We start from the raw sequence: 15,355 nt of genomic DNA on the forward strand, positions 1-15,355 counted from the left end.
CCACTTTTTGAGGCGAAGAGCATGTTTTGAGAAGGAAAGACATGACCCGTTCTCCACTTTCTTCCTCGGCAGTTTTGCACTTTTCCTCAAAAAGTGGGCTGCAGTCAGCTTTTGTTGCACTTATGTAAATGCGGCTGCAAGCACTGAGCCACTGCGGCAGTTCATTTTGTGTTTATATTAAGGCTAACCCAAAGGAATGCATGGAGCCATTAGCTGATACAAACAGTGTTCTTTGGGTATAGTAATGCTTTGTGTAGAGTCAGGGACAAAAGTCTGTGGACCACATATTCGTCAAGCGAAGCCGATAGCTCTGCTATTAGCCAGCGGCTGGAGACCACACTTATGGAGGTTAAAGTTTTGTTATTTTATCTCTACAAGTGTGATCTCCAGCCGCCGCCTAATAATAGACCTATTGGCTTTGCTTGAGGAACACGTGGTCCACGGGCTTTTGCACTGACTGTACATGTGTTTACTAGCTAGGGGCGGATTTAAAGTGATGGCAGAGAGGGTGGTCATCTCCTCTCCAAGCGAAAAATTTTACAGAGGCAAACCATGCTGAACCCTATTTTTTCTAAGAAAAATGCCAAGAAGTGCCTGGTTAAATTTAAACAAGACCACATCCTCTCCCCCCTCCCTCTCACACCACACAACCACCCCCTCCAAGAGTGAGCCATAAATCCACCTTTGGTACTAGCAAAACCTCCCCCCATGCATAGTGAGAGAGAAAGAAAACCATTTATTTTCCGACCTTCGCCCAGGTTGCTGTCGTCGGACGGTCTGATCCGATATGGCAACACATGGGCGGCCACAGTGTTGCACTCTGCCCATTGCTATGGCCACTGCTAATTTCCCATGCATAGCAGTTGCACCTATTGATTACAGTAGTCAGAAAACATTTTGCATCAGTTTGTGATGAGAAATTGAGCATGTGCACTCACGATGCACTTTTATCAGGTGTTTGATCTTGCACATTATTGATGCTATCATTTGCTTGGTTTTTTGGATGCCAAACCATTTTGTTCACTTGATTTACTTTGTTTGGTTTTCCTGGAAAAGTGTTTAAAATTCTGTAAAACATGATTATTCTACACGTGCCTGGTAATAGCAGTGACTGTTCTTGGAGATTTTTTAATACATGCAGTTTTTTAGTGCGGTATACAGGGCTCATTTCACTTGCATATTGGGTCATTCCGCGCGAAACGACCCATATGTTGTGCTCGACCATCTCCAGTTAAATGTTCATGCAAACTTATCGCAATGTGCGTAATTTAAGTCTAAAATATTTTTATCCAAAAAACTTTGTTCATGAGGTGAGCTCAGTTTGAACGTTTCGAAAAGGCACGAAAGCAGGCACTGCTCAATAATCGATAAAAAATCTAAATTTTTAGAAAACACTCCACAAATTTTTCAATGACATTTGCACAGATTCTGGCTTTCGATATGATTCAGATCATGCATTTTTGGATGGCATAAGCATTTCTTTAATTGATATAAAATGTAAAAATTGCAATATTTTGACATTAAAAAGGAATATAAACTTCATCTTCGAAAAATTGATAAATGGTCATCTTGCTTCCCCAGATGCCTGTTCCCTATAAAAAAAAATCATAAAACTGAATACTTCGAAGTGAAATAAAATACAGATCTTGCAGAAAAGTGCGTTTTGAACCATAAACGCCCATTTATTTTGCTTCAAGGTGGTCCAAGTAAAAATACAAATGATGGCAGGTTTAGTAGAATAGTTTGTTGCTTTTTATTTGTGAACTTTTGAGCGAGGTGAATTTTGTGAAAAAATTTGAAGGCAAGAATCACGGTTTGTAATTTGGTTCTTTCACTGGTTCATTATTATTTGATTCTGTCCTTAACTACACTGTTTGTATTCGGTTTGGTAATGAAGCTAGCCTGTCCATATTCAATTTGGTTTTGAAAAATTATTATTCACGCACCCCTAGCAATCACATAAACTGTATTCCATGGGGCACGCCAGGAATTTAAAAAAAAATGAGGTTCTTGGAACAGTGTATGAACAGCTAAGGGGCATACCATGAAAGGGACAGTATCCAACATTTTGTGAAATGAACTGTGTCCTTTTTTGTAGCGATAGGTTTGGTTTTTAATTACCTTTCTACTTGCAGTAGAGGCTGAAGAGATTAGCAGATAATTTTTTCTTTTCTCTTGCTTTCATGAACTCTATGGACTTAACATTTAGACATTTAGATTGGCTCTGCTGCATGCATTATTGCCTGTGTTATACCTCGGAGGCGAAAAATGCTTGCCTCAGTGTTCAGTCAATGCATAGCATCGAGCTTGGGGTTCAAATGGACTCTGCATTAGTTTCATTCCCAGCATGAAATTTCCAGCATTGTGTTAAATTTAGTGCCCATGTTTTTTGGTCTTTTTAAAGTTTGGTTAAATAAAAAGTGCATCTGCAGTTTTGACAACAGCTACTGCATGAAAGTGGTCTCGTTGATTTGACACTTGGGGAGGAAGGGAGGCAAGATGTTGCATGCCCGAAACTTGCAGGGTTTGGTGATGCAGAAGCTGCAAGGACAGAACATGAGATGTGGAGCCACTTATTTTTTTTCTTATGCACAGCTAGGCAAGGTGAACTCATTGTGCAGTGACCTTTTTACTGTAAAGGTCTTGCACGCATACGCTAGCTGGTATGGGCCAATCTTTCCTTGAATACCTATGTGCAGGTGCAGCTTGCTGAATTAAAGAGCAAGTTGCCCAAGGGACCCTGGGTGCCGGAGCTCAGTGTTGGGAAGGTGTCACTGCAGGCTTCCGGGAGAGTGTGCGGACGCTTCTTGATACATGTCGGGCACAAGGTGGGCTGAATTTTTTGTGGCATAAAAGTGGAAGTATTGCTTGCCTTGCCCAAGTATTCAAGGTTTATTATCTAAAAGTATTGAAAAGCACTCAAAGACCTGGGAGCACATAATAGCTGCCTATTTGTAAGGCTGTGCACATTTTGAACTTCACTGTGATGGTGTGAAACCAAGTAATTCAGCATTTGTTCTGTCAGTTGCCAAATTCTATCCAAGTTTAACAGGCATTATATGATTACAGGTCATGATTTTTCATGTTGCAGCCCTGCTGATTGACTCCCTTGTTTGAGAAAAGTGCAATGGTAGTTGAATTTTCTGAAAGCAGGAAGTGGATTTGGAGGGTCAATTTAGAGAGTGTCTTTGTACCACCAAGGCCGGTCATAACTTCTGTGTTGCTTGCTGCACAAAACTGCAGTGTGCATCTGAGCCTGTCCTTGCCAAAAGGTAACTTCGTAAGGTGGTGCAATTCTGTCTTGTCCAAGGTGTGAAAGAGATGACATTGGAGAGATTTTCCTGTTTTTACAAATGCTGTGCTATTTGCGAAGGTGCCATCAATGGTTCTGGCTCTTCCATTGGCTTCCAAAGGTGTTAGATTGGCTTGGAAATGTATGGGCACTAGGGCCATGTTATCAACGCTGTTGAAGTGATGGCCAGTGGTTTTCTGAAGTTTGTGTGGCTGTCTCAGGATAGTGTGCTAAGACGAGTTGGTTGGATGGATGTTTAATATTTTTCCCATAGATGGCCGTAGTGGTTACACCACTTTGAAGAGTAAACTGTCTTTGAGGTGAACTTGAAGGGACCCGGAAAAATTGTTTTTCTTGTATCAGAAGTTTCATTTTATTATAAGTGCCCATCCCCGAAAAGGATACACCGGATGTTCTCCTAAGATGTTCTGCAATTTTTAAATATAAGTTTTTTAAGTTAGAAGAGCATTCTTTTTGCCATAGCATTTTCAGTGGTGTATAGTGCATCAGATACAGTTAAGGCGTGCTTAACTAGTGGGCTGGTAAACTAATATTGAATAGTTCAGTTTAATGAAATCCTCAATGAAATGAAGTATTTCAGTTTTCATAACTTCACGTCCATAGAACACTAAGTATTTTTAGCTGCTGTACAATGAATAACATTTTCCTGCACTTTCAATGGTACAATATTTCTGTGCTGGCTGGAAACAAACCTGAGCAAAAATTGTGTTACGGGCTGGAGTGGTTTAGCAGAGTGCGTACATAAATGGACGCTGCCTGGCTTTGACATACAGAGGAAGACGCAAATACAACAATGATCATAGTGACAAGCATCCCACCAACCATGCCACCTGGGGTAGTATGGGCGAGGCTGGCATGAGCGTCTGCGCTGCTTTGGCAGCCTGCCAGGCCAGCCCGCGGCTCTCGCTAGCTCACCCAAAATTGGCGCCGAATGCGATGCGCTGCCTGTGTTAAAAGGCAATGTGTCAAAGGTAGCAGGCGGCATTTATCACGTTTACAGATGCTCAAAGCTTGGTGAAAGGACTGGAAAGCTCAGTGCCATTGGCACACCCATCAGCTGTGAAGCGCATCGTGTGCTTCATGCCTGACCTCACTTCTCACTGAGACGATGCGCATATGTGCAAAATGGCACACACTCGTGCTTTTGCACCCTCACTTAATTTGCACACCCCTAATTTATTGCCAGATTTATAAAAAAACCTTCTACTTGCATAATTTGCACTGTCTGTTGCGCAAGCACACCAGCATGCACGTGGGTGCACGCAGGGCGGGCTTGGGAGGATTGGTACTGCCGTGTCACCGTGTGCGGCTGCAGAAGGTAAGTGAGTGGTGTCAAAAATGTCTGTAATTAGATTGTAATCTGGTAAAGAAAAGTCAATAGCACGCCGTCTGCCTGGCTCGCTCACTCGGCCGGTCACTTTCCCATACAAACAGCTGCGAAAGCAAACTTCTGGTAACTTCTGGAGCATTCGTCATGCCAGAATCTGAAACTACCAAACCGTTGACTCTTCTGTTCGCGGCTACTCAGCCAGGCCACACGCGAGGATGCTGTTTTATCACCTCGTATCTCAGTTTGCCTCTGACTGCTGGTTTTGCGATTTTATCGTTCCACTTTATTGCTTTGAGCTGCATACACGCCGTCATGCCATCAAGCGGGGAACCGCATGACATGAATCTGGGGCAGGTGGAAGGGGGAGGGGATATTCATCAACTCGTTGTTGGAGTCAACTTTTTTTGGCCAATGAGGGACAGGAGTTGCAGCGTCGTCATATACGGAGCAGTATACTGTGAACATTGTGCGTTATGACGTTTGCAGAGTTTTTAAGATGTGTTCGCGAAATCTCCGCATAATTTATGCAACCCCTTTTAGAAGCCTTATTTATAGGAAAAAAAAGTGTGCAAAAGTGTGCAAGTACATTTTAGTGTGTCGTGTCTTTTAACGGTACTTGATACTAAAAAAAATTATGCCACAGATTTTGAGGCTGCTGTGAGTCAGACTTTTGGCTGGTGGTGCTTGCTCAGGAGAGTAGCACTCTAAAGAAAATGGGAGGAATGGGAAAAAGATGATTCCATAGCCATTGGCCTGGTCAGTCGACTTTCTTCCTACGTTCCTTGTTTGGAGGATAGGCAACATTATGTAGGGCTTCTACACACTCGGTGACTGAAGGGATAAGGAGACAGGCTCACTGTTACGGTAGAAACAACACCTCTCCTCCCGTATTTCAAGTTCACTGGTTGCCTAACAATAATGGGAGACTCGCCTTAATTCTCAGGAATTTACAGAACATTTGGTGTTTACTTGTAAACATGATAAAGGTCATCCACTCTTCCACATGCTGGTCAAAAGGGTCATTAGCGCCGTCAGCGTCAAATGGATCAGCTGACCTGATGCATTCCTTTCATTTGGAGGAGCAACGCTACAACAAGCCGTAGTAGTTCTCAGTATAGTAGCTCAGCATAGTAGTTCACCACAGCGATGGCCTAGTGGTTGAGCATCCGCTTCATATGCGGTAGGTGCGGGGCTCGATCCCCAGAGCCGCCGGGTACCCACCGGTGATACAATCGGTACAAGCTTCCCCTGGCCTGGTGCTCTGCTTAATCAGGGTGTGATGCTTGGGAAATGGATCTTTGATCCCACCTTGAGCAAAAATGAAAAATACCTTGTGCCGTGGCACTGTTTGGCCACAGATGCCCTTGCGTCATAAAAATTCACTATCATCATTATCAGTTCTCAGGAGGCGCGAGTGAAACTTGAGTTTAAGTGTACCTTTAGGATTCTTGAGTTGACGTAACCATGATTCACTCTTATCTATTGATAAAAGCACCTTCATTAAGTACAACTTGACAACGTGCCCATGTCCTCCTATAGAGATGCCTTTTTTGCATTGTAGGGCTCTTTTGGATTGGCTGTTTAAGAAAATGATGTTACTTACTACCATTAAGTAAAAAAAAACAATAGCAGGGCTTAGCAAGATGTTTCTTGCCTAATTAGAACTTTCAACCCTTTTATTATTTGTTGTTTTGTTCCTAGCCTTTAATGAAAAATGTTCAGCTTTGAATGTCTGTTGTGCTGGAGAAATATTTGTTCATTTCCTAAGCATACGCAGCGTGTAAGTTTCAGCACAGGGCAACGGCAGCGGCAACCAGGAAATACAGCAGTAACAAACAAAGAGCATCAGAAACAGTTTCAAGTTTATTCGTATGTAGTCAAGTGCTAAGAGACTGGTTCACGTGAAAAACATTTGCTTTATAAAAAAAAAAAAGATTTTGCTAGGCTGCTTATGCAAATGATTGTTTCAACATCGCCATAGCTTCATTCTAGTACCAAAGTTTTAACGAAACCAGCTACACCAACAGTGGAGCACTATAGCGGGATGGGAGCTCAGCACCATGGTGTGGCCCATTCGTGTGGCGCTATTCATAATCCTCATACATGGCCCCAGAGATTGGACGACACAGCAGGGCCCAGGCAGGTTCAGCAAACCCGGCCTTTATGCCTGATCCCGGAGGCCGTACCTCATATGCTCTCGCTCGTCTCGCATACTGAGATGTGGCGCTAGTTTATTATCTTCCGTTATCAACAACAAAAGTTACCTTTCCTATGTGCATAACATAACAACGATAAAGTTAATGTACTGGCTGACCCCCCTCTGATGGAGATTAGTGTTGTCTTTTAATAGATACAAATATAACTGTGAAAGCACTGTGAACTGTGAAATTTCTCTCTCCACTTGTAGGGGAGAGGAGGAAGAGGCTAAAAAGTGGGTGTCATGCAGAGAACTCAAAAATAAGATAACTGCAAAATTGATAAGGGCTAATAATGACTAAGTGTGACTGAGCACATCGTTCAGCAAAGTTGAGCAAAGAAATACATGGCAAAGCACATAAAAAAAATGTCGAGAAGGTGAAAAGTAGAGGAGAGGCAACTGAAAGCAAAGAGAAGTCCGAATGTTGGCACACTGCCATTCAATAATGATAATTAAGTGCACCTGTAATTTTTTTATGGTGCTGAGTCTCTCTAGCTTTGTTAATTTTGGTAGCAACGACCTAGCACTGCTTTGTTTTTTGGAAGAAAAAAAATAAGGGCGTTTTCATGTTTATGTTTTTATGAAATTTTCTTTTCATCCTGAACAGATATTTGATTCGTTATTTGAAGCTATTTTTTCTGAATAGTCATATTCAATTCCTGTATAAAAATGTCATTATTTGCAGACCCGTACTGTACTGTCAAGTGTGCAGTTTTCAGGGTTTGTTTACGATTAAAAATAAATATGCCAGCCCAGTTGTACCTAACTGAAGCATGTTAATTTCTTTTGTTATTGACAATAGCTTGTCTTGTCTAGAAATTGTCTAGAGCTACCAACTTATATGAAGTGAGGATGGATGGTTGGAAGCTTCCAAGATGGTGCCAGTATACTTTTCAAGCATGGTGAGCTTTTATAAGGTTAGCTGGGAACTGTTGTGGTGCAGCACAACAAAGTCAACTGAAAAAAAGTCATCAGCAGTAAATAGAGCCCATGCTAAGTTCCATTCCGCCTTGTCGAAAACCATGATTCGAGTAGCTGATAATTAAAAATCCAATTAGTGTGGTGCCATGTGTGGCATACAGCCAAGTTCTACCATTTTATTGTAATCTGCCCAGTTTTTAGGGTTCATTTACAATTAATGTAATTGCAACCATACGAATATATTGATTTCTGTACATCCTGCTAAAAAAAAAGATACTATCATTGCGTTTGTAGCCACTTCATATGTAGGCTGACTTGTTTTTCATTGGCAACAGCAAGTCCTTTCTGGAAGTTGGGAGAACTCCTAGAGCTAATAATCTAGCTTGAACAAATCGATAAAAAGTGATTTCGGTTTGGCAACTTTCAACATATGGCTTTCAAAGATAGGTGGGTGGGATTTTGACACTCCGACGCAGCAATGCTGAGTGTGAAAGAACCATTGGCAGAAAAAACAAGGCCAGTATTCACGTCTCTTTCTCCTTGTCAAAAAGTGTGGCGGATACCATGCACAATCATTTTTCAGGGCTATTTCAAAATAGCAAACTCAGCAGCATCTGCATTTTTAGCCTTGTCTTTCACTTATAAGCTGTGTTACAAATTTCTGCATAGAGTTACACTGGTTATAAAGGAGGAATGTGCAACTTCTCGATTTATATTCAGTCAACTCCCAATAATTTGAAATTGAAGGGAATCAGAAATTTGTTTAAATAATGTGAAGTCCAAATGTAGGAGAGCCTTTTTAATAGACTTGGTGTTGAGGAGACAACACGGTCAGCTTGAATGAACCAGTATTTAATATTGAATTAAGTGAGTTTGAAATAATGAGTCTTGTGTGATAACATTTCATGCTTTTTACTGAATTACAACTGTGATCTAAGTGTTATACCTTGCTTTGTAGCTTTGATCTTATATTGCACACCTGCGAACCCTTCAGAGTTGTCCAGGAAATTCGAATTTTGTCTGAACATTCTTATTGTATGGATAGTACCTCATTTCTCCTGAAGGTTGTCCCTGACTTTATTCAGAAATATTTTCTCAGTAAAAAACATGCTGCTTGCACTAGATAAACCATAATCACCAGTACAAGCTTGTTATCTGGTTGAAGCCAAAATGATCGAAGCCACTGCAGCCCCCTGCAGATTTTTCAGGCTTCAAGCATTCGAGCTTATTTTTAAATTTTTTGGGAATCTGTAGCTTTTCTATGGGATTGATGCATGTTTCCAGCCAATTTTTTCGTAGGAGCAAAGTCTAAAATTTTTTTTAAAATAAACAGCGTGTTACTGGCATTGATTTCTTTCATGGTGCAGGGGCTGCCATGTTGAATTTCCTGTTAGTTTAGTGTGTTTTATTTAGCTTTTGTGGCTTTATAGACACAAAAGAATGCTAAGGGCCGGCAGTGTGAGTGACAGTGATGAGGACTAACCCTCATGGTAAATGTTTGGAAGTGTAGCAGGCAGTGCGCTTAACCTACAGCTACCTGATTTTGTAGTGAAAGCTACACTACTATAGCTGGGACGCATTTTCCCGCAAGTCTCCAAATGACCTTGAAACGACCTTGAGATAAATCGGCTAGTGCTGCTGTCCACATATACCTATCCATGTGTGGTCCACTTAGTGGACCACCTTTGACCTTGAGCTTGGCATTTGATATTGAACTTTGGCATCGAATTTTGACCTTGCAAGTTGTTGGTAGAGGCCGTGAGCAAGCCATGTGGTAATCACATATCACATGATTCAGTTCACAGTTGTGACACCAGGTATGGGGTGTATAAACCAGAGCTGTGCACTTGACTTAGTCAGCCTCGGATCCTAATGTTTGGACTATGCAGTAGGGGATTACTACTGACTTAGTCTACCAATAAGAAACTTTCACGTCTAATTACTGCGTGTCCACAATCTAAACGGCGGCTAGCTACTTTACTGGCCATCGGTCAGTCTTTGTCATTATCAAGCCAAACATTGAAGGCGATCAAGCGACTGTGAAGTGGGGGGGGGGATTTAGGAAGCAATAAAAAATGTACCAAAGATAAACCATGTTTTTCCAGGCTTATGTAGCTTTTGCTATGTGAAACTCTGTTTGGCAGAGTTGAACCGCTGCCTAGCAGAAATTAAATCTAGCTGGCATATGCAGGCTGGAAGACTGGTGCAACCTGAGCTGAACTGTGTGCTGTCATTGCCGGTGCCTTCAATGCTGCCACAGAACAAACCTTTTAAGGTGAGAAACATTTTTTTTTTCACTTTCCATTGTGAACTTGTTAGCTGTTGTGGCAGGAAGGCACCAAATAGTGATACATGGGTGCTCTGCTGGTGTGAATGCACTGAGACCAGCTCCAGGTGAACTGTAGCAGTGCTTGGTGGATGAAATTCAGAGTATTTGTTCTTGAGCATGACCGGATAAAGTAACAAGCCTGAATGCCGTTGAAACACCTGCCACAATATCAAATGGTGCTCAGTATCATCAGTAACAATGCGATATCTTAAAACAGGCATAGTATTATTTTTTTAACGTGAGCACGCTAAAAGCCACATCACCCAGAAAATCCGGTGTCTGTGGTGTCGGCATTTTGAGGGAGGAATAATTTTTCAACAAACATATACCTTACCTGCGTGTTTGGCGCACAATGTACTTCTAATATATGATGTAATAATACAACATACGTCTAGCAATCTCTGCTTCCTTGGCAGTCTCAAGACAGGTGCTGCAAACATACCCACTTTTCCAAGGATCATTGAGTGTGCGTATACAGTGAAACCTCATTATAACAAACAGTTAAAAAATCGGTAAATAGTTCACTATATCCATAATTTGTGATATATAATTTCATAGAAAATGCATGCAAGAGCAGCAAAATTCAATCAGAGAAGACACAGCAACTCGGAGGGTGCTTACTTGGGTCACGTCCTTTTATTTAGATGCAAAGAACTGCATTATTGCGGCATGCTTTTTTGTGTTGATCGCGTTCTGTATCACGCCCTGTTCCACAGTTTGCAAACACTCAACAAGGGCACACCCACTGCCCTCAATAGCACTGCAGTGGCGGCATGGTAAATCCAATGCAGCAAGCGCTTCTTGTGAAGTTGTAATGTTTTCATCGTCTACAGGGTCAGCCTGAGCTTTGGCTGCAGGATGTTCATAGACTTCTACAATGATTTCAAAGTCCGTCAGTACAGCCATGGTCGCTGCGATGGCGTCGCCATTTATAAAGTCTTCTACAGTCATTGTTGCAGGCATGTCACCAAGAAGACGCGAAAAATCGTTCCAGGCCTCATCGAGCTCGCGGAGCTCTGCTTCTGCTTCGTCGGGATTGTCACCACGGTCACTTGATGCACGAGCCTCTGCTGAAACAAAACCTGCGTGCCAAAAGCAGTTTGCAATCATTTCGCCTTTCACGTTGTCCCATGCCGCTTTAAGCATCTGGATTGCTCTCAGCAAGTCGATCTTCGAGTCCTGCTTCATACGAAGCTTCACGAGAAGTGTTTCAATCAGTCTCCTCTTGTAAACTGCCTTGAAGGCCCTGATGGCGCCTTGATCTAAAGGCTGCAGCTTGGCTGTCGAGTTAGATGGAAGAAAGTGAACTTCAATGTTATTGAGTGCGACATCTGTGTTGTGTGCGGTACAGTTATCAGCGAGGATGCACACTTTGCTCTTGTTGGAAGCATACTGAGTATGCGGCCCCCTTTCTTGCATCTCGTGGTTTTAAATCTCCCAATGACAAAGGGTCGCAGCTTCACAGTGCCGTCCATGTTGGTGGCAAGCAAAACAGTGATCCGGGCTTTTCCTTGCTTCCCGCCATGGCACGGCTCTCCACGCGCGTCAAGGGTATGCCTGGGTAGCATCTGCCAAAATAGGCCCGTTTCATCTACATTAAAGATGTCCTTGGGCTAATATTTTGCACGGATTTGCGGCCACTCCTCTTCCAATCACTTTTTGATTCTCTCGCAGTTAACTGTCTCACTTTCGCCAGAGATCGTTTTGCCTACGATGTCCTACCTTTGCAGCCATCCGGAGCTAGCGATAAAGTTTTTCGCATCAAAGATACAGGCAAAGTCTTTCGCTTTTTGTTGAAGCATCGGTCCCGACACCAGTATGTTTCGAGCTCTGACATCTAGAAACCATTTATAGAGCACCTTCTCCACGTCGCTGAATGCGGGGGGCCGAAGACGCTGCGCACTTGTCCATGTGGTCTCTTGTGCTTGTGCCTTGATGACAGCTTTGTTCTTCAGAATGGTACTCAAAGTGCTCCTTGGGATGCCAAATAAGTCTACAAGAACGCACTTCTTTTCGCCGTTCTCCACACGCTGAATTATCTCGAGCGTGGTCTTTAACGTCAGTGCTACTCTTTTTTTCACGTTCACCACCATCACAGCACTACACACACCTGCGCACCACACTCGACACGACCACTGACGCAGCCTCCACAAAACGCTACAACGGCCACGCCACTGCTCTGCTAACACTAAAATGCAAAAGATGCAAAAGGCCAAAAGCAACATTCGATCGAGCCGCTGCTGAAGCGGCACTGTCAGCGATTGTGAGATGCGAACGATTTCTTTGGCTGTCAACTCTCAATGCCAACGTGGCATCTGTGGCGGCGCTGTCAGCGCCTGCCAGGTAGTCCGGAACGTTTGCTGCGTCGCATAACACACTTGTAGTGCAACGAAGCCTGCCTCCATCTATTAAAGTGAGGTAGTGCTTCGCGTTGCGAAGTTCATTATATCCGTTTTATGCCGAACCGCATTCGCGATAGGAAGTTAAAAATACAAGTGTTTGACAAAAATATTTTGGAAGAATTCGATATATTCAATCATTCATTATATGCGTGTTTGTTATATCGAGGTTTGACTGTATACCACCGTGAAGGCTTCCAGAAGAAAAAGGAAAATTTTTATTTTGCCGAATGAAAAAGCTTTGCGAGTAGCAGCCATTGTCCGAGCATCTTGACATAGTGAGCAGCGTGTAGAAGACTATTCAGGGCAGGTATACCTGTGATGTCAGCAATCAGAAGGTGCCAGACCAGCTAGCTGCTTCTAAAACAGACAAGAAAAAATTTATTTTAAAAATGCCTACTGCACAAAATGAACTCGATCAGGTTTTGAGGAGTCGTAATTTTGATAGAATAAATTGCAATAAGCAGTTTGTATTCAAAACGTGGGTTTCATGGCCTCTTTAAGTATGCCTTGGAAGCAATGGTACCAAAAATGGACCCCAGGCATACGAAATGCCATGCATACTTTTCTGGGGCACTTGTCGGAGATTTAGGTTATCTTTTAGGCCCTTGTTAATGTTGTCTTCGAGTCATTGATTGCAGTGATAAATACCATATAAACGCATCTGAAGGCTGCACCCATGTATGGGCTACATCCTGTTTTTCTGAAAGAAATATTAAAAAGATTATTGTAAGGGCCACACCCTAACTTTCCGCAAGCCACGCTGGAATAGCTAGCGTCAAAATGCACGCACACACACAGCAGCTTCCAGGTGCAACCCACATATGGCACCCGAGGCCGCTTGTCACATTTTCAGTGGCAGGTCGCAGTGACACATTCTGACGACTGCGAGAGCGAGGTGACTCCGTCAAATAGATGAGTACTTTCTTTTAATATTTTGAAAGTAGGGTGCTTGTAGATTTAGTCTAGTTAGGGGAAGTGCAGGCTAAAGAGTAGAATTTAGGTGAGTGACCTATAAAGGCCAGTTCGATTCTGGCCGGCAGCTATATTTTTTCACTCCTCATTCTTTAGTTAATGTTTTAGAAAGGTAGTTATTTGTCTAAGTGATCGGCATTTGCAGTAGGAAGAATTTTATTTGAGCATGTGTTTTTAAGTGGCTTTTTTTTTTTTTTTTGAGCCTGTAGATATTCTGGCACTTTCCAGTAGCAATAATCGAGTGCTGCTAAATTGGTCAAGCAACTGATGGTCAAATGCAAGGAGTGTGAGGCATCGGTGAATTTGAAGGAAACGTGGTTCGAATTGGTAGAGGAGGCTGAAGGTGCGGATTTTATGTGCAAATGCTGCATATTAGGTGCACGCCTGGGCAGGTCTGACCAAGCGAACACCAAACTAGTGTTATGTAAGGATGCTCTAGAAAGAGGGCTACAGGTAGAGAGGGCAGAGAAGCACAAACTTCAAGCACAGCTTGGTCAGCTGGAAGCAAAAATGGCTGACACCGCCATTGGAAGCCACATTAGCTGATATTCCAGTGCCAGCCACGTGGATGGGGCTTGCACTGGCATGGACAGCGACAAGAAAGTAAGGCGGGCAGGTCCAGATAGGAAGCTACGCTCAGGTGGCAGCTAGGAAATCGGGAGTTGATGGAGAGAAGGGGACCAAGCTAAACCTGAGGAATGAGGTCACAGTCACTGATAAGAGAGCAAAATCTGGAAGTTAGGAGGGAGGGGGGAGCACCCTAGTGCTTATCGCTGGTGACTGAAACATGAGGAGCTGCAAAAGAGCTATAATAGAGCGTGTAAAGGGTGATAGGTGGGTAGCAGTCGGAGTATTCCCAGGGAGGACAATGGAGGAGGTACTGAGAGAGGCAAAAAGGGAACTTTCTGAGAATGTTGCAAGGTGTAACTTGGTAGTGGTAGTGGCGGGGCTAAACGATGTCCTGAATGGTGACGCCGTACAAGTAGTGGTTTGGTTTGGTTTATTGGGGTTTAACGTCCCAAAGCGACTCAGGCTATGAGGGACGCCGTAGTGAAGAGCTCCGGAAATTTCGACCACCTGGGGTTCTTTAACGTGCACTGACATCGCACAGTACATGGGCCTCTAGAATTTTGCCTCCATCGAAATTCAGCCGCTGCGGCCGGGATCGAACCCGCGTCCTTCGGTTCAGCAGCCGAGCACCGTAACCACTGAGCCACCGTGGCGGGTCACAAGTAGTGGAGAGATTAGCTGAGGGAGTTGACAGTATAAGGGCAATAACACAGCAAGCGCAGATCGTGGTGTGCACTGTGCTGGAGGTGCAAGGAAGGAACGGAGAGGTTGCCAACGACGTTGTTACTCTTAATCGAGAGATAAGGACGTTAAGCCTCGAGAACGGCTTTAAGGTGGTAGACATAAACAAGGAAGTGCACAGAGCAGGTTTGGGCAGAGGCTTTAGATGAGATGGCATCCATTTCAGCGGAAGGGTAGGAGAAGAGATAGACTGGCACCTGGGAGGCCGAGCGGTAGCTTTTTTAGGGGGTCCACGGTGGCTCAGGGCATAGGGGTGGGTAGAAGCGAAGTAGTAAATGTAGCAATGGTGGCTGAGCCCAGCAAAATGACTACTAGGAGGCCCAGATAGAAAACTACAAAAAAGAAATTTAGCGCTAGGATCAGTTACATAAACATGCAAGGAGGTAGAAAGAGAGTGAAATGGCTAGAAATAGAACAGCAGTTAAAGGACGAAGAAGTAGGTGTGTACGCTCTATGCGAGACACATCTGAGGGATCTAGAAGATCCACCTTTAATCGATGGCTATGTCTGGGAATGGTGCAAAAGAACAACAACGGAGAAAAAGGGAGGAGGAGTAGGTATGCTGATACATCAAGGAACA

The 15,355-nt window shown here is 43.3% G+C and overlaps 1 protein-coding gene across 6 annotated transcripts in view; it reads left to right on the forward strand.

Moving 5' to 3' along the window:
• Positions 1-15,355, forward strand: part of LOC149353977 (little elongation complex subunit 2-like) — a 100,412-nt gene that overhangs the window by 4,226 nt on the left and 80,831 nt on the right. For 5 of the 6 annotated variants that reach the window (XR_016289620.1, XR_016289619.1, XR_016289618.1 and 2 more), the window contains exons 4-5: positions 2,700-2,828; positions 9,953-10,036. The gene's annotated coding sequence lies outside the window, so the exon portion shown is untranslated. The remainder of the gene's footprint in view (positions 1-2,699; positions 2,829-9,952; positions 10,037-15,355) is intronic. The other variant, XR_016289621.1, reaches the window with a different exon arrangement.

Source organism: Amblyomma mixtum, chromosome 3 (assembly GCF_055824585.1).
Source record: "Amblyomma mixtum isolate Tamu chromosome 3, ASM5582458v1, whole genome shotgun sequence".
NCBI classification, from domain to species: Eukaryota; Metazoa; Arthropoda; class Arachnida; order Ixodida; family Ixodidae; genus Amblyomma; species Amblyomma mixtum.